Consider the following 7170-nt stretch of genomic DNA (forward strand, 5'->3'; position numbering starts at 1 on the left):
TGGGGATGTAGTTTCCTTTGTCATTCAATAGAAGGTAGGGTGCCTTCCTCAAGTGTTATGTGGTGTGTACACAAGGCGGGGCTTATACGTTTAAGATCATCAATTGTGTACCCCAAAGCACCTTGGTGCTTTCTCAAGACACCACATAACGCTTGAGCTTGGCTCTCACTCAAGGATGCACTAATAATAACGGGATAAGTAGAATTAGGGCCTAAGAATTCATCCTAAGGTGTGATGGTAGAGGTTTGAGCTCTACCATGGGAACACCTTTACCTTCTTTGGTTGAGGCCACATACAAAGCATCTTGACTTGATATCCCCATACAAATTTTATCATCACTCTCTTTATTGCCTCCATCAAGCAAATCTTCATACACTTGCACTTCCTTGCTTGGGATACCTATCTTTTCCTTATTCAACAAAACACACTCAAGAGGATCATTAGATGTGAGCAAGTGCTCATGCATGGATTTCACAATGTTATCAAGAACTTCAACTCTCATGCAATTCTTAAAAGAAGAAGAGGGATATTTCATGCCTTCATTCAAATCAAATTCAACTACCTCCTCTCCAATCTTGAGAGAAATCTTTGCACTTTTGACATCTATCATAGCCCCCGATGTAGCAAGGAATGGTCTACCTAAGATGATAGGTATAGAAGCATCTTCATCCATATCCAACACTACAAAATCAACCGGAATGACAAATTTCCCAACCCTCAAAGGAACATCTTCTACCTTCCCCTTTGGAATCTTAATCAACCTATCGGCTAATTGCAAGGTAATCTTGGAAGGTAAAAGTTCTCCTAGACTTAATCTTTGATAAACCGAATATGGCATAAGGCTAACACTAGCTCCTAAGTCACATAGGGCATTATCAATTTGAGTCTTATTAATGGCATAAGGGATGGAAAAGTTTTCGGGATCCTTCAACTTAGGAGGCATCTTATTCATGATAATTGCACTACAATGTTTGGGTAAGCTAATTGTTTCCATCATGTCACATGTCCTTTGTCCACTCAAAATCTCCTTGAGGAACTTAGCATAGTTTGGCATTTGTTCTACAACATCGGTGAAAGGAAGAGTTAGATGAAGTTGCTCAAGCATCTCTACAAATTTCCCAAATTGTTCATCCAATTTGTGCCTATTATACCTTTGGGGATAGGGAAGCTTGGCTTTGTAAAGCTCTTTCTCATTCTCTTTCTCTATCACCTTCTCTACTTGTCCCTCATCAACATTTTCACTCAAAGGACACTCATCTCCTTCAATTTCAATGGGATTCTTACTAGTGCTTTCTCTAGCAACACTCTTCTTAGGCACACCACCCTCAAGGACCCTACCACTTCTAGTAACAATCGCATCCATAGGGTTCTTAGAATCTAGGCTAGGTGGAGTCAAAGAAGAGGAGTTTGCACATTCCTTAAACACACTAGTCAATTGAGAAAGTTTATCACCTAAATCTTTATTATAAGACAACATGTGATTGAACTTCTCATCATTCAAAGCCATGTAAGTTTCTAGCATCTTGGCTTGTTTCTCAATAACTCCTTCCAAAAACTCCCTAGAAGAAAATGATTGATCATAGGAATCATCACTTAAACTTTGAGCATTTGGAACTAAACCAATTGGAGAACCTCTTTGAAAATTTGCTTGGAAATATCCCCTACTTTGATTATTCCAATTACCCTAGTTTGCTTTTGGCCCCTTTGTTGACCATGGTTACCATAACCTTGATTATGATCCCCATGTCCTTGGCCATGACCATGACCATTACAACCATGGTTATTGTAGCTACCATCAACCCCTTGGAATCCATGATTTCTACAACCTCCATTTTGGTTATAATTATCATGGTTCACATGATTATGATAATTCCTATTTCCAACATTTCTTTGAACATCAATTCTAGGTTCACATTCATTATCATTAACATAATTCACATGCTCAATTTCAATTCCATCACATTCATCACAAGGAACATTGGGGCACATAGAAGCATCATGATCATTCATTCCACATAATTCACAAGGCCAAAGTTCTCTAACCATGCAACAAGAAGAAGGATTAGAGTTAGGGTAAGAAAATGTACCTCTCCCCTTAATTTGGGAGGGAAGAATCGAAGCTTGGGAAGGTGGTTTCTCAAGCTTTGCCTTAAGTGACACAACTTCTTTCCCTAAATCCGCAATCAAAGTGGTCAAATCATTAATGGCATTAAGTTGTTAGATTGAGCAACCTTTGCTTGTTGGCTCTTTCTCCACTTCTTGCCAATTCATGTAATGTCGAACCACTTCATCTATTGCAACCACCACTTCTTCTTCCGTTTTGTTCATTATTGGGCCTCCGGCTCCGGCATCTAAACTTGCTCTTCCATGAGAACTCAACCCACCATGGAAGATTTGTATGATTTGATAGGTAGGAATCCCATGGTGTGGACACTCTCTTTGATACTCCTTGTATCTCATGCTTCATAGAGTCTCTCACTAGGCCCTTGCTTGAAATTTTAGATCAAAGTTCTTGATTCCGCCGTCTTCTTTTGTGGGAAAAAACGAAATAAGAAAGCCTTTGTAACCTCATCCCATGTTCTTATGGACCTTGGTTTGACCTCCTTATCCAACCACTCTAGAGCTCTTCCAATGAAAGAGAAGGGAAACAACTTGAGTCTTATGTACTCTTGAGCAACTCCGGTTACCACAATAGTATTGCAATATTTCTCAAAATCTTTGGGATGATTGAGAGGATTCTCACTCTTTGTCCCTCCAAATTGCTTCCTCTCAACCAAAGTAATCATGGCCGGTTTGATTTCAAAGTCATGATCCGGAACCATCAATGGAACAATTCCACTCTTATACTTGTAAGCTCCAGAGTGCCTAATTCCTTCAATGTAATCCTTTGAGCTTCTCCCATGTTCACTTGCATACACAATTCTCAAACAAAAATTATTAGTAGCACGGCTACAAATGTAGCCTAAAAGAAAATATTTTTGTATTTTTTCAAATAGGATGGAATAGACTCAACAACAATACACAATCAAGACACCACTCCCCGGCAACGGCGCCATTTTGATGGGAGACGAAACGGTAGGTCATTGGGCTACCTTCCCCACCCAATCAAACAATATTTATAAACTCAACAAACCCCTATATGAGTATAGTAGTAAGTCGAGGTCGAACCCAAAGGAATGGTAATAGAAAGTCTATTGCCTAATGTTAAGCTACTCCAAAGTCAAGAGCGGGGTTGTAAGGCTTAACTAGGACTAAACACAACTAATAACTTGTAAACCAAAAATAACAAATACTAGGGCTAGGATCCACATGCATCAACAATGAAAATCAATCAATTTGGGAGGTCAATCAATTAAGTCAAGCAATGTGAGGGAAAATCAAAATTGCAACCAAAAGAGCATATCATGCTATTCTCCTAGAGGTCTAACTAGCGCCAACTACGATAAACTCTAACTAGGAAACGTCACAAGATACCTCAATCGTGTAAATGCAAGCCACAAATCAATGGTCCGTATCAATGTGAACTTACAATGCAATCTAGTGTGAATAACAAGGGTGATCAAGCCTAATCAAGCACACACATGCACAAAATCAATCAACCAATTTAATCACATTATCAACTCAATCAATTTCCCCAAGTTAATCTCAATTCATTACTAATACATGCTTCACCATTACCCTAGCAATCAAACTACTTATAATCCATGAAGAACATCAAGATCAAAGCTAAACTAATCAACAAATCCATATTCATCAATTGAAATCAACAAATTTAAACCAAATCAATCAAATTATTAACAAACTAAATCAATCAACAATACTAATAAAATCAAACATAAAATTGCATTAAAGAGTAAAGAATTCTTACAAACTTGATAGAAATCAAATCAATTGTAGCAATCTTCAATCATCAATCATCAAACCCAAATTTTCTCTCTCTAAAAATCTAAGAACAAGTGTTTTTCTCTCTCTAAAATCTAATCTAATCTAATCTAATTCTAGCTAATGAAGATCTAATTCTCCCTCTAAAAATAGAAGGAATTAACTATATATACAAAGGAGAAGATGGTTATGACGACCAAAAATAGACCCACGCCGGTGCGGTCGCACGTAGGAGAGAGAGAGGGGCGCACGGGCACATACCCATGTGGGTGTGCCCGCACGCGCCTGATGTGCGGCCGCACGCGCCACTTCTGCGGCCGCACATCCCCCGTGTGCGCCCGCACCTAGGTGGGTAAGCTCCCCTCCTTTCTTCGTCCTAGCTCATCTGGTGCACACACCTTTGGTGATGGTGATGGGGAACGAAGTAGGCAGCAAGTTTTTGACAATTTTGTTGGGCACAAGGTAAAAATGGTGTCCACACCACTTGTGTGCACCGGTCTTGAAGCTTGATCTTCGAGTCCCTCTTGACTTGAAGCTCAACGCACTAGCACAAGGCATCAAAAGCAATGATAACCATTGAAGGGAAGCTCGGGAATCCTTGGACAATCGATCATAACCTACAAATAAAAGAAAAGAAGCAAATAATAGAGAAAAACAACAAATAAACAAGGAAATGCTCAAAAAAAGAAACTAACTATGAAAAGCACAAAATGAAGAAATCAAGAGTAAAACTAAAGAAAACTAAAGAAAAGAGTTATAAAATGAAATGAAATTCATCTAAAAAGAGATCAAATGAGTGCCATAAATGTCACTCATCACCCAGACATTCCGATCACTTGACCTTGCTGAATATAATAGCTTTCTAATAATTCTGAACCCGCTATTAGAATAATACACTTGTTCGAAGGACACCATTCCTTTCAGCAAGATCCCGCGGGTGGCTGACTGCAAAGCCTGGATTCAAATGCTCATAACTTATGTTCTAGGAAGCTTCTTGGGGCGTGTGACCTATCATTGGAAAGCTCTTCAAGTCTAGTTTCCAATGCAACTTGAATCACTTCAATCGTATCTAAACAACTCGAGTTATGATCAAAAGAGTGGACAAAGGTCATTTTTGATACTTTGCAAGCCTTCGTTTTTCTTCATTTCTAACTCAAATTCATTTCCGTAAAGTGCATAACGACCCTTGTGGATGATATATTCATTCCTCATACATATTAATCTCATACTAAGCTTCCACAAACGCATATCCTTCATTGAGCGACCTTGATTCATCAACTTGTCATCCTTTCATTGTCCGATTCTTCCAAAACCACTCCGAAAGCGTCTAAATAGTTATGGAAACTACCTGAAACATTAAGGAGTTAGCCTAGGATTGGGATCAAGAAGAGCTACAAGAACAAAGAAAAGGAAGAAGCAACTCCCTTGCGCACCCATGGAGAAAGCATGGAGAGGGCGCACAACATTTCTAGAAGCCGCGGAAGCGGCACCTGGCACCATTTTTGGCAAAATAAGGCAGTAGCCTCCCGCCCTCTAGGTATTTGGAGAGACTGCGGACCCCTGAAGCAGCTTGGGAGCAGGGTATTTGCCACGCCCTAGTCGCGGGCTGATCGAGGTGAAGTAGGTCGTTGGTCTACTACCATAATCAAAATAAATATTTATAAACCTAAACTACCCTAATACAAGTATAGGGTCGAACCACGAAGACTAAGTGTATTAACTTATGCTAGTTAAACTAGTAGGATGGTCATTATATAAAGTTTGGAAAGAAGATATGGTAACACAAGTGAGACAAATAAAATCAAAAGCATTAGGGATAGGGGAATCCAGGCATGTTGATTAATTCAACTAACCGAATGTGCACAAATTATCAAGGGCTTAATTAGGAGAAAAAAACACATTTAATTCACGTTCACACAATCAAACATGCTAATTAACTCGACTAGATCAATTCACTCTCGTGCAATTTAACTAGCCTAAACATGGATGAAATTAAAACCTCAATGAACTCACTCTCGCACAATTAATTAAGAGCACTATAAAATTCATAGGGGCAATTAGCTAGAAAGTCCCTAAGCAATAAAGTCATCATCAATGCTCACAAATCAAGCCTCAATCACAATTCGAACACAATTAATCAATTAAAAACATCAATATCCCCTTCATCATGATGAACAAGAACATGAAAAAGAAGGTAAAACTCAAATCAAAGCTAGAAACAAACTATTAAACTAATTAAAACCTCTAATCAACATGGAAATAAACAAAAACAAGAGTTAAAGGAAAGCAATAAAGATGAAAGAAAGTTACAAAGACTCATTAAATATATGAGAAGAAAATCCACAAATTGCTTCTTCAATCTCTTAAAACTCCATGAAAAATCCTAGTTTTCCCTCTTTAAAACTACTCCTAAACTAGAAAGAGGGAATCCTAATCTAACTCTAAGAGAGAGAAATAAAAAAAGAGGCTAAACTGATCTAGGGTGAATTCTTCTTAAGAGAGTATTAATCCCCAAAAAGAGGTATTTATATTACAAGCTAAAATAAAGAAAACTAACTAAAATAATTAAATAACAAACTAAAATAAAAGAAGAAAATAAAATGAAAAATAACCCCAAAACCCCCAATATTTCCATCAGACCCATGAATTTATTTCGTGGCTGCTCCTCTCTGATCATCATCATCCAACCACGCATCTTACATCAATCAGCTGACCATCGTTGCAGCTTAATCATCTCCATCAATCGTGGCCATTCAATTTCAATAAGAACCCCTATTCACGAGCAAGTCACGTGAGAATTAAGAAATACAAAACCCACGAAGGAGCGGCCGCGGCTAGGCATCTCCTCGGCATCTACCGAAATATGGACAAGGCTGGAGAATAGAGCCTCGCGCCCGCTGCAGCGGTAGCCGCGCCCACGGTTAACTGGGCAGCTTCTTGCTGGGAATTTGGGTTCAATTGGTTGCGGTGGCTGCTGCTCTGTGTGGAGGAGATGGTGGCAGGCGATTGCGGTGGCTATTGGAGGTGGTTCGAGCTATGTTGGTGAATTTGAGGGCTGCTGATTGCGGCTGCTGCGCGGGCTTCGATGTGGTTACGAGTTGCGCTGCTGATTGTTGTTGTTGTTGCAAGTGGAAACAGGGGAAGGTGGCGGAGGTTGGTAATTGATATTGATTGATTGATTGTGGTGGTTGTGGTTGTTGGGTAGGTTGTGATTGATGGCTGGAGTGCATGAGGGAGCAGGGGATGTGATGTGAAGAGTGTGTGGTGGAGTTGCTTTGTGTAGTGTAG

The 7170-nt window shown here is 39.4% G+C and overlaps 1 non-coding gene across 1 annotated transcript; it reads left to right on the plus strand.

The window, feature by feature from the left end:
- Positions 1–2416: 2416 nt before the first annotated feature.
- Positions 2417–2518, plus strand: LOC145599940 (small nucleolar RNA R71). Its single transcript, XR_014104184.1, has one exon. It is a non-coding gene; the product is annotated as a small nucleolar RNA R71 (small nucleolar RNA).
- The last annotated feature ends 4652 nt before the right edge of the window (positions 2519–7170 follow it).

Source organism: Chenopodium album, chromosome 20, assembly GCF_948465745.1.
Source record: "Chenopodium album chromosome 20, dcCheAlbu1.1, whole genome shotgun sequence".
Taxonomy (NCBI): Eukaryota; Viridiplantae; Streptophyta; class Magnoliopsida; order Caryophyllales; family Amaranthaceae; genus Chenopodium; species Chenopodium album.